Genomic DNA, 12,670 nt, shown 5'->3' with positions numbered 1-12,670 from the left:
ACACAAAAACAGAATTATATAATGAATTCTCATTATCCATCATCACATTCAATAATTATTAACATTTGTCCATCATATTTCATATGTTTCCACTTTTTTCCAGGAGAATTTTAAAAAATAGACTTCAGTTCTAGAACAGTTTTAACTACAGGAAAATTGAGAAGTTGTTTCTCCTGTTATTAACATCTAACATTAGTATGGTTCATTTCTTACAATTATTGAACCAATATTGATGCATTATTTTTAACCAAAAGTCGTACATTACTCAGGTGTCCTTGAGTTTTACCTAATAATATTTTTCTACTCCAAGGTCCCATTCAAGATACCCTATTACATGGGGTTGTCATGCCTCCTTAGGCTCCTCTTGGCTGTGACAATTCCTCAGATTTTCCTTGTTTTTGATGACCTAGACGTTATTGAGGAATACTAGTTAGGTATTTTATAGAATGTTCCTCTATTGGAATTCGGTGTTTTTTTTTTTTTTTCATAATAAGTAGAGGTTATGGATTCGGGGGGAGGAAAGCCACAAGTGAGGTACCATTTTCATTACATCATATCAAGAATTCACACTTCCAGAAGAGGGAGTTAATGCTGTTCCTTTAAGGACAAAGTATCTACCTACCTTATTTGGAGTTCTTCTGCAGGGGAGATTTTGCCTCCTCTCCTCCATTGATTTATTTATCACATCATTTATATCATTATAAACTCATCTCTGGAGGATTGTAAAAGCAAATCCTTTACATACAATTTCACAGTTAAATAGTTCAGCATGCATCTTTCACAGAATAGGGTTTTTAAAAAACATAAAGCCATGCTATTCTCACACTAACAAAATTAACAACAGTTCTCTAATTTTGCTAAACACTCAATGCATATTCAAATATCTGTCTTGTCTTTTTCAATTGGTCTGTCTGAAACAGAAGCTAGAGAAGGTCCACACATTGCAATTGCTTCTTATGTCTCTTTATTCTCTGTTCTTCTATAACATACCACCCACCCTACCTATTTTTTTTTTCTCAAGGCTTTGATTTGTTGGAGAAACTGTTACCAGAAAAACAGGTCCCGATCCCGACCCCAAAAGAGTATTCTTGGATCTTGCACAGGAAGGAATTAAAGGTGAGTCACAGAGTGCAGTGAGAAGGAGATAGTTTATTGAAAGTTACTCAGATACAGAGTAAGTGTCCTCAGAAAGCAAAAGGAAGAATGCACCATCTTTGTTGTAAACTCTTCTAATGTAGGGGTTTAATCTACATAAAAGCTAAGTTAAATGTCTATGTGTGGGTGCTCTGACAGCATGACAAAATTTAGGACCTATTGATTTAAAGAAAGTTATCCTTGGCATTTTAGTTAGTATATCAAAGCATGACTATAATAATCTTAAAAGCATATATTATAATGTGACGTCAGGACATGTGGACATTCTGTTGTCTGTCATAGGCGTTTGTTCTTGCAGGCATTATTAAGTTGTTTGATCAGCTGTAAACCTCTTATGACCATGGGTTGTGACTGGCAAGGAATATGCCTTGCTAGTTGAAAGATGGAGTTGACTTTAAAATGGTGTCACCCTGGCTCTCCTATGCTTCTGTTTCCCCAAAAAAGCCAGATTACTTGTCCTGTAGAATGATCCACATTCTGAGTTTGGCTAATGACATTCTCATGGTATTAACTTGTTTCTTTATATGTTGTTTTTTCTGTTACCCACAAAATAATTCTTCTGATACACATTTGTAATCTTACCATGCCAGCATCTGCTACTCTTCATGTTACCAAATTTCTGTTCAAGGACCACTAAAGCCACAGTCAGTGGACATTCTGAGACCTCTAGGGGAGGGTGGAGATGCTGTCCTTTAATATAGTCTGACCCAAGCAACCTCTGCACTTGGCATGGTGAATCTAGACAAGCTAAAGAATTTACTATGCCCCAGGCCTGCACCAGCCCTCTCCTAAGACCTTGGGCACTCTCATTTCCCTTTTTTTTTTTTTTCTAAAGGAAGTCATAGTTTCTCATAACCTTTGCTAGTGATCCTGGACCTTGGTTGTTCCCTGAGGCTGTGTTCTCCACACTGCTGCCATCACGCTACAGCAGAGGTGCAGAAAGCTCAGGAGAGAGAAGGGAGGAAAAGCTGAAGATTTTGTGTTATTCATGCTTTCCTGACTCCGGTGAAAGTGCTTCCTCCACCTGCAACCATTTCTGTTTCTATACTGCTGAGTCTTGTGTTCCCAAGACCAAGGGAAGCCCATTTTCTTTAAAGCCAGTCACAGTTTCTGTTGGCTGATGGAATATCTGTTGTCCAGCAGTTGTATTCCTGCTCACAAATGCAAAACAGTTTGATGCCACGCACATTCCAGGGCTTAGACTGGAAATGCTGTCCCTTGCCCCTTTGTTACCTTCTGACAGGGATCAGTCCATAGTGTAGTTGGTGTCACAACAGTCCCAAAGAAGCCTTCCAATAGATACCCAAATGTGATTCAAAGCGGCACAGGCACACACCACGGTGCCACATGGTGCCTATGTAAAGCAGGTATATCAGGAATGCTAAGCAGAGAAGTAGCAGAACACACTGATCCCCATGTTCTCATTGTACAGTTGGGTGCAATTAAGCTGGCACAATGGACTCTTCTCATGGCTACTGTTCCAGTAGTGTGGATGCCCCCAAATGCTGCATATTTACTAGGACAGCCAGGCAGAGACAGCTGTGTACTATGATACAACAGTAGTCCCTCTTAGAGGAAGTGACCTTGTTAGAAGTGGGAGTTTCTGAAGCTCTTCAGCTGTTACTGGCCTGCTCTTCCATAGCGTTACTTCAGACCTGCTGGCCCAGCTATCCACTCCACTAACAGGTCTGTCTCTGCTAACAGGTCTAGCTCTGTCTCCTCAGCACATGTTCTAGGCTCTGACTGCAAGTGCTGACTTGGGCTCCCAGCCCCACACAGACCCTCTGTTCCATGAAAGGGCCATCTATGCAAAGTGCCCCCCAAATGCCAAAGGAGCCAATAAACCAAGGAACAAGACAGACAAATCTAGTTTGTCAGTAAAGAGTGTTTTATTGGGGAACTAACAGACAGAAGCGTGGTCTTGGATGGCAGCAAGACAGGTAGGTTTCTGCACTTATTACCCCCACACCCAGGGCTTATATACCACAGGGAAAGAGTATACATGCTCTGTGCAAGACAAAGGCTACTACTGTCCAGAACAGGTAAGAATGCTAATGTGTCATAGCCTAGAATTTGTATAACATCAAGGTTGACATGTTCTTACAATAGGGATGGTAAATAAAGTAGGAATCAGGAGTCAGTCCTGGGACTGGGGCTAATCAGAAGTCAGCATAGAGAATTAGCATCCAAGAGGGAGTCACTTTTCTCTCCACATCCCAGCCCTCTAATCCAGCTCTTACAATCTCATGGACTCACATTTCCCCCATAGTCCCTGAGCCTTCAGAGGGGGCTGTGGGTGACATTTTGATGGTGTGAGTGACACATTTTATCAATTTGTTTTCTACTTGTTAAGCAGGGGCCACAGCAACAACACAAACAACAGGCGATGATATGTATGCCAGGTGTAAGACACAGAATTAAAAATGCCCTTTACCATGTTTATTCAGGAACCAAACCAAGAGATATAGAGCAGAACAGCAATAGGAACAGAAGACTATGGGTGGAATTAAAAATGTTTAATAGGTATTTGGTGGGGCAGTTCTTCCCCATTAAACAGAATGACTGGTAGCTCCATCTCTGTTGATTAGGAACATAGGATTGTGGGCTGGGAGTACACACCAAACATGTTGCCTGAGGGGCAAAGGCGCTGGTATTTTGTGTAAGGTTACAGGGGCAGCAAAGGACCATGTCAAATGGCCAGCCAGGGTGCTTCTTAAAAGGGGCTGTGTTCCAGTTTATTGGTACGTGGAGTGTTTTGGCCCAGACTTCAGCAGGATCAATGGAGACCACTTTAGTTGGTAGGGTATTCCTTGCTGTCTGGAAAGAAATGCTCTATCCAACATAGGGGAAGTTGCTAGTCCAACCCCCATTCAAGTGTCTCCTCCCTGGCTCAAGATCTTGAGGAGTTCTAAATAACCTTTGCCATTGGCCTTTTATCTGCTCAGGTCAGAGATGCATCTGGTTGGACTTTCTTTACTACTATGGTTAATGGATCCATCTCTGTGGTGGTCCTGAGTCATTGGTGTGGTGCCAACACCATATTTGTCTCAACTAAATTAAGGTTTCTAATGGCTTGAGGCAAAATCTTTGTCTGTGAAAGATATTGGATTTTGAGAGTGCTCAAAACTGTGCCTTCAAAATACCATTTTTCCTTTCAATCAACCCTGTTGCTTGGGGGAGTATACAGTAAGTGAAATACCCAATCTATGTCCCTTTCATGCATCCAGTCTTGGACACCATGTCTGGTGAAATGCATGCCTCGATTGCTATCAATATGTGGAGGGTATCCATACATGACACTGAGTTGCTCCAAGCCCCTGATGGTGGCTGTTTGGTTTGCTCTTACAAGGGAAAGCTTGCAACAATCCCATGGCAGTGTATACACATGTTAGTGCATACTTTCGTCTCAAGATTACTGGCAGGGGTCTGATGTAGTCTATCTACCAGTCTGTCACAGGGGTGGCTGTCTTATGTATATGTCCAGGTGTATGTGGGATGTGGCAGAGGTACAGACGGGAACAAATTAAGCAGTTTGCTACCGCCACCACTAAATCTGCATAGCAGAGAGCCAATCCTGCTCCCTTTGCTATTTGGCAGCCCATTCATGCACTGAAATCCCCACTGTGATATGTACCTAATCAACTAGCTCAGTATTCTAATTTTTGCTAGGATGTCTGCCTCCATGTTTCTGGGAGGTGAATCTGACCAGTGTGCTGAAGCAATTAGGTCCACAGTTGGTTCCTGTAGACTTTTCCAAATGTCTTTCCACATATCAGCTCCCCATAAGGATTTTTAAATTATATACCAATCATCTCCGGCCCTTTGGGCAAGCCAAATTGTAAGACCCTTAAGTACTGCCAGACTGTCTGTACAGAGAACTATAGGTGGTGGCTCACGGGTACAAACCAACCATGCAGCTTGGAGTTCTGCCCATTGACTGCTCTGTTGCATTCCCATCTCAAACCAGATACTGTCTGTGGTTGTGCAGCTACTACTGTCCATACACAGGGTTACCTTGGCTCAATGCATCTAAGTACCAAGCATTATCAGGAATGAGGGCCATGCCTTCATGTACCATTGGAGACATCTCCTGTGAGGGCTCCACAATAGGGGCAGCACTGGACTCATAATGTACTGGCCCTAAGATAGCATGCAGTTCATCTCGTAAGGGATGCATGGAGAAGGCACTATGTTGTTGCATGTATGCATGGCACTTTCGTAAAGTGGAAACTTGGGCAATAGCTGATACAGGCCTGGCAAACACTCCTACCCAGTCCTTGATAGGAGACCTGTTCTCCCTGGTACCAGGAAAGCAGCAGTTATCGATTCAACTTGTGGCAAGACCTTCTATATCCCCAGGACCTGTTATTCAACTGGGAAATAGCAGGTTTCAGTACCCTTCCATTAATTGTGACTAAAATTCTAAAGGAACTGCTTCCCTATGCTGGACTTTATATTTTCATCATCCAAAATTATAGTTTAGTTTTACCTTTAAAAATATGTTTTTTGTTCTCATTTGTTCCATAGGTTTCTCCTTGAAATTTATATTGTATGGTAAGGTTTCCTATTGTTTGCATTTTGTGGATTGCATGCCAAGGTGTGGTTTAATGTATTTCTATTACCTGTATTTTCTATAAATTGGTAGTTTGGTATAGAGGTTTGTGTACATACAGGGTTTTTTTTTTCTGTAAGTATTGATGGTTCTGTAAAAGGAAAATAAAATCTTGGGGCCCCAAAATTACTAAGCTAAAGAGAAAAGTCAAGCTGGGAACTGCGTAGGCCTCCCATCTGTTCAAAGTCGCCCCTCTGCTCACTGAGATAAACACATGTCTGATTGCCTCATTTGGAAAGGCTAATTGGAAACTCAAAAGAATGCAACCATTTGTCTCTCATCTATCTGTGACCTGGAAGCCCCCTCCTTGCTTCGAGTTGTCCCGCCTTTCCAGACGGAATCAATCTTTAGCTTACATATGTTGATCACTGTCTCATGTCCCCTTAAAATGTATAAAACCAAGTTGTGCTCTGACCACCAAAGTTGTGCTGAGAAGTGACACCAAAGAACATGGTGGCATAAGAACTCCAAGGACCCCCTCCCCTCCACAGCGGCAATGTGCTTGTTGAAACACCAGTATAAAAAAACTCGATGAGAGCTGTGATTGGATTTAGTGTTGATATATTTTTTGTAAATTGTGGTAAAACATGCATACTATATAATTTACCTTCTAACCATTTTTTCAGTGTACAATTTGGTGGCATTAAGCACATTTACAGTGTTGTGTAACCACCGCCAATATCCATTTCCAGAACATTTTCATCATCCCAAACAGAAACTGTACCCATTAAACCATAACTGCCCATTCTCCCTACCCCCAGCCCCTGGTAATCTCTATTCTATTTTCTGTTTCTATGAATTTGCTTATTCTAGCTACTTTATATAAGTAAAATATTTGTTTTTATTTCTGGCTTATTTCACTTATAGTGTTTTCAAGGCTCATCCAATTAGAATTTCATTCACTTTTAAGGCTGAATAATATTCCATGCTTATGTGCACCGTGGGTTGTTTATCCAGTCATCCTCTGATGGACACTCGGTTGCTTCCACCTTTTGGATATTGGGTATAGTGCTGCTATGGGCCTGAGTGCACACATATCTGGGTGAGTTCCTGCTTTCAGTTCTTTTGGGTATGCCCAAAAGTGGAATTGTTGGCTCATATAGTAATTCTATTTTTACTTTCTTGAGGAATCACTATTCTGTTTTCCATGGTGGCTGCACCACTGTATACTCTCACCAGCAGTGTACAAGTGTTCCAGTTTCTCCATATCTTCACCAACACTTGGCCTAGTGAAGTTCACCATATTTTTATGTCCTTATTGGCATTCCTTTTTTTTTTGTGTGACAGAGTCTTGCTCTGTTGCCAGGCTGGAGTGCAGTGGCACAATCTCGGCTCGCTGTAACCTCCACTTCCCAGGTTCAAGTGATTCTCCTACCTCAGCCTCCTGAGTAGCTGGGACTACAGGTACCTGCCACCATGCCCAACTAATATTTGTATTTTTTTGGTACAGACGGGGTTTCACCATGTTGGCCAGGATGGTCTTGATCTCTTGACCTCGTGATCCGCCCACCTCGGCCTCCCAAAGTACTGGGATTACAGGCATGAGCCACCATGCCTGACCAGCATTCCTTATTTTTATGTCCTTATTGTATATCTTCTTTGGAGAATTGTCTATTCATGTCTTTTACTCATTTTTGAATGAGATTGTTTTGCTATTGTTGAATTGTAGTTCTTTACATATTCTGGATATTAATTCTTTATCAGATATGTGATTGGCAAATATTTCCTCCTAGTCTGTGCATTTTCTTTTGACTCTCTTAATAGTGTCCTTTGATGCAAAAAAGTTTTTAAATTTTGATGCATTCTAATTTGTCATTTTTCTTATATTACTTGTACTATTGGTCACCCGCCAAGAAACCACTACCAATTCTAATGTCCATAGATTTTCCTCAGTATTTTCTTGAGGGTTTTACAGGTTCAATTCTTAAGATTAGTTCTTTGAGTCATTCTGACTTAATTTTTGAAAAGGGTGTAATGGAAGGACATGAATTTTGTCCAGCATCATTCTTTTGCATGTGGATATCCAGGTTTCCAGCACCATTTGTTGATGCACCATCTGTTGCAGTGGGGCTGACACATTTGTAAGATGCAGTGAGCATTAATACATGGGAGCACCATGCATTTATTTACCTGTCTTTACTTCACAGTTGTTTTGAGAAGGCTTTCACTGACAGACTCAACAGAAATGAATATATATGACTTCTTATAAAATCATATTCAAGTAAAATTATAAATTTTAAAATGTTAAGACTGGAGCAAGACTGGAACATCACTAGACAAGCTGAAACATAGGCTGAAATGAAGGGTTATGTTTACCTTGCTACAAATTTTGTTGGCCCACAATCTCTTATGCTTATTGCTTAAGAGAGCCACAGAGTGGGGTGATAGCTCACATAACCAGTCCCTGGTTTTCTGCTTCAGAAAGAAGTTTAAATATTCTGCTTAGACAGAGTAAGGAAATTAACTGAAAGATGTCTAATGTGAAGTTGGCATCTACAAAGTGAAGGAGTGAGTAGTAAGTGTAAACATCAGGAATCCCAGGAGATTCTATCTTTTTACACGGAAATGGCCTCACTATGCACTGCTGAAGGGAGAAGGTCCCTTCAGGGGACCTTCATGATGAAGAACACAATATGATATAGGAATTTTCCGCTGCAGCCCTAAACTGAATTGTCCTTCTCTCTAACTACAGGTCTCACAAAGTTTTATAGCTTCAATGATTTCACCTGGGCCAAGATTTTGGGTTTTTTGATGTTATTTGTTTGAACTGCTGCCTGGGGCTTAGAAAAGTGACTTGGATATTTTGTCAAAATGGATTTTCTTTGATGGAATGTGAAATCCGCAAACACTCTGCTTTCCTGCTGTATCCCCAGAGCAGGTTGAGTACCTTGCACTTCTTCTCAGCACTTCGCTAGAAGTGGTAGAAGATTTGGAGTTAGGGCCTCCCTCAATCCCTACCCTTTCTTTAATTCAGAGGATCACAAACTGTTGGGAGAAGAGTGGTATCTTGGGCCTCTAGCTGATCTGATGAATATTAATATCCAATGTCCTGTAGTGAAGTCATGTGTGCGTGTAACATCACTTCTTCATGCAGTGTCATAGGAAAGTGGGTTCCTGGACCCCAGGTTAAGAGCCTAAGCACTAAAGGCACAGAGCTAGAGCTCTAGGAGGGGAGGGATGGCTGGGGTGGAACCTCGTCTTGTCATTTAGTCCTGGGGCCTTTTCACTCCTTACATGGTTGGTGGTGGGCGTCTGGCAGGTGCCGATGTTGATGGAGTCGAGGGAGGGAACTAGCCGGGACAGGGAAAAACAGGGTTGGAGAGATAATTAAGGTGGACATTATTTTTTCTGAGCGTGAGTCGTGGCTGGAAATCTGGAGAGCCTGAAACAGAGTATCCCCCTACCCAAACCTGTTTTTTCCTTTTCCCTCAAGCCTCATTTGGCCACAGGCCCAGTGTCAACACCAGGGGGCGCCACAGACCATGAAGGCGCCCACAGACCATGAAGGCACCGTGCAGCTGGGATTGTTTGTGGTCGGCTACTGGGTCCCTGACTTAACCAGGGGAGCCAAGACCCTGCAGCCAAGTGGCCTGGATTCAACCTGCAGCTCAGGTCTTACTGACACTTCTCCCCCTGGTGCCTCAGTTTCTTAATCTGTGAAATGGTGAGGACATTACAGCATTTACCTCTGGGGCAGGTTTCTCAACAGCAGCACTATTAACAATTTGGGACAGAGAATCTTGTGGAGTGGTCTGTCCTGTGCATTGTGGGAGGTTTGCCAGCAGCACCCCACTCACCCCCTCCCACCAATCCCCATGTGACAACCGAAAATGTCCCAGGATTTTTAGGTCTCCCTTGGGTCTAGAAGCTGCACTTAGGCATTTTCCCACCTGACACTTGAGTTCATCTCTGCTTTGGTCAACATAAGGCCACTTTAAAAAAATGTTGTTTCTTTAAAGATTCTAACCATCTTTTTTTTTTTTTTTAAATTTTATTTTATTTTTATTGATCATTCTTGGGTGTTTCTCACAGAGGGGGATTTGGCAGGGTCATAGGACACTAGTGGAGGGAAGGTCAGCAGACAAACAAGTGAACAAAGGTCTCTGGTTTTCCTAGGCAGAGTGTTTGTGTCCCTGGGTACTTGAGATTAGGGAGTGGTGATGACTCTTAATGAGCATGCTGCCTTCAAGCATCTGTTTAACAAAGCACATCTTGCACCACCCTTAATCCATTTAACCCTGAGTGGACACAGCACGTGTTTCAGAGAGCACAGGGTTGGGGGTAAGGTCATAGATCAACAGGATCCCAAGGCAGAAGAATTTTTCTTAGTACAGAACAAAATGAAAAGTCTCCCATGTCTACTTATTTCTACACAGACACGGCAACCATCCGATTTCTCAATCTTTTCCCCACCTTGCCCCCCTTTCTACTCCAGAAAACTGCCATCGTCATCATGGCCCATTCTCAATGAGCTGTTGGGTACACCTCCCAGACGGGATGGTGGCCGGGCAGAGGGGCTCCTCACTTCCCAGTAGGGGCGGCCGGGCAGAGGCGCCCCTCAGCTCCCGGACCGGGTGGCTGGCCAGGCAGGGGGCTGACCCCCCCCATCTCCCTCCCGGACGGGGCGGCTGGCCGGGCGTGGGGCTGACGCCCCCACCTCCCTCCCGGACGGGGCGGCTGGCCGGGCGTGGGGCTGAGTCCCCCACCTCCCTCCCGGACGGGGCGGCTGGCCGGGCGGGGGGCTGACCCCCCCACCTCCCTCCCGGACGGGGCGGCTGGCCGGGAGGGGGCGCTGACCCCCCCCACCTCCCTCCCGGACGGAGCGGCTGGCCGGGCGGGGGGCTGAGCCCCCCACCTCCCTCCCAGACGGGGCGGCTGGCTGGGCAGAGGGGCTCCTGGCTGGGCAGAGGGGCTCCTCACTTCCCAGTAGGGGCGGCCGGGCAGAGGCGCCCCTCAGCTCCCAGACCCGGTGGCTGGCCAGGCGGGGGGCTGACCCCCCCATCTCCCTCCCAGATGGGGCGGCTGGCCAGGCGGGGGGCTGACCCCCGCACCTCCCTCCCGGACGGGGCGGCTGGCCGGGAGGGGGCGCTGACCCCCCCACCTCCCTCCCGGACGGGGCGGCTGGCCGGGAGGGGGCGCTGACCCCCCCCACCTCCCTCCCGGACGGAGCAGCTGGCCGGGCGGGGGGCTGAGCCCCCCACCTCCCTCCCGGATGGGACGGCTGGCCGGGCGGGGGGCTGACCCCCCCCACCTCCCTCCCGGACGGAGCGGCTGGCCGGGCGGGGGACTGACCCCCCCACCTCCCTCCCGGACGGGAGGGCTGGCCGGGTGGGGGGCTGACTCCCCCACCTCCCTCCTGGACGGGGCGGCTGGCTGGGCAGAGGGGCTCCTGGCTGGGCAGAGGGGCTCCTCACTTCCCAGTAGGGGCGGCCGGGCAGAGGTGCCCCTCACCTCCCGGATGGGGCGGCTGGCCGGGCGGGGGGCTGAGCCCCCCACCTCCCTCCCGGATGGGGCGGCTGGCCGGGCGGGGGGCTGACCCCCACCTCCCTCCCGGACGGGGTGGCTGCCGGGCGGAGACGCTCCTCACTTCCCAGACTGGGTGGCAGCCAGGCAGAGGGGCTCCTCACTTCTCAGACTGGGCGGTTGCCAGGCGGAGGGTCTCCTCACTTCTCAGACGGGGTGGCCGGGCAGAGACGCTCCTCACCTCCCAGACGGGGTCGCGGCCGGGCCGAGGCGCTCCTCACATCCCAGACGGGGCGGCGGGGCAGAGGTGCTCCCCACATCTCAGACGATGGGCTGCCGGGCAGAGACGCTCCTCACTTCCTAGATGGGATGGCGGCCGGGACGAGGCGCTCCTCACTTCCCAGGTGGGATGGCGGCCGGGCAGAGACGCTCCTCACTTTCCAGACTGGGCAGCCAGGCAGAGGGGCTCCTCACATCCCAGACGATGGGCAGCCAGGCAGAGACGCTCCTCACTTCCCAGACGGGGTGGCGGCCGAGCAGAGGCTGCAATCTCGGCACTTTGGGGGGCCAAGGCAGGCGGCTGGGAGGTGGAGGCCGTAGCGAGCCGAGATCACGCCACTGCACTGCAGCCTGGGCACCATTGAGCACTGAGTGAATGAGACTCCGTCTGCAATCCCGGCACCTCGGGAGGCCGAGGCTGGCGGATCACTCGCAGCTAGGAGCTGGAGACCAGTCCGGCCAACACAGCGAAACCCCGTCCCCATCAAAAAAACACGACAACCAGTCAGGCGTGGCGGCACGCGCCTGCAATCGCAGGCACTCAGCAGGCTGAGGCAGGAGAATCAGGCAGGGAGGCTGCAGCGAGCCGAGATGGCAGCAGTACAGTCCACCTTTGGCCCGGCATGAGAGGGAGACCATGGAAAGGAGAGGGAGAGGGAGACGGGAGAGGGAGAGGGAGACGGGAGAGGGAGAGGGAGACCTCTAACCATCTTTTAAACAAATCCATTTTCTTCCTCTATTTCTGCATTCAGTTAATCCTTCCAAACCCTTTGTTTAGTATATCTTGAAATGTATCAATTCCAGTTCTAGTAATTAGCATGTCTGACTTGCATGATATCTGCTATGACCCCTAGTAGAGCTCTGATTCCTTTAGCACAGGGAATGTGTTCTCGATTCTGCTCTGGATGATGTAAATCAATTTATTTTACTTTACTTGTCTGGGATGTTGCTCCTCATCTGTAAGATGTAAATGTGGATATGGCTTGGATTACTAAGTGGTTTTATTTCTTCATTCACCTGACATTTGTTGTGTACCTGCTGCAAGTCAAATACATGGCATGGTATTGTTTCCTTGTTCACACCACAGCAAATGAGAAAATGAGACATTATAGCCAGGTGTGGTGGCACAGGCTTCTCGTCCTAGCTACTCGGAAGGCTGAG

The 12,670-nt window shown here is 47.0% G+C and overlaps 1 protein-coding gene across 1 annotated transcript in view; it reads left to right on the top strand.

The window, feature by feature from the left end:
• LOC103783493 (protein shisa-5) overlaps positions 1-12,670 on the top strand; it is a 139,221-nt gene that overhangs the window by 44,657 nt on the left and 81,894 nt on the right. The window contains exon 3 of the mRNA XM_055113327.2: positions 1,022-1,116. The gene's annotated coding sequence lies outside the window, so the exon portion shown is untranslated. The remainder of the gene's footprint in view (positions 1-1,021; positions 1,117-12,670) is intronic.

The sequence above is a fragment of the Pan paniscus genome, chromosome 5 (assembly GCF_029289425.2).
Source record: "Pan paniscus chromosome 5, NHGRI_mPanPan1-v2.0_pri, whole genome shotgun sequence".
Lineage (NCBI taxonomy): Eukaryota > Metazoa > Chordata > Mammalia > Primates > Hominidae > Pan > Pan paniscus.
Note: the sequence above shows the minus strand (reverse complement) of the source record. Positions and strands in the feature narration are given on the sequence as shown.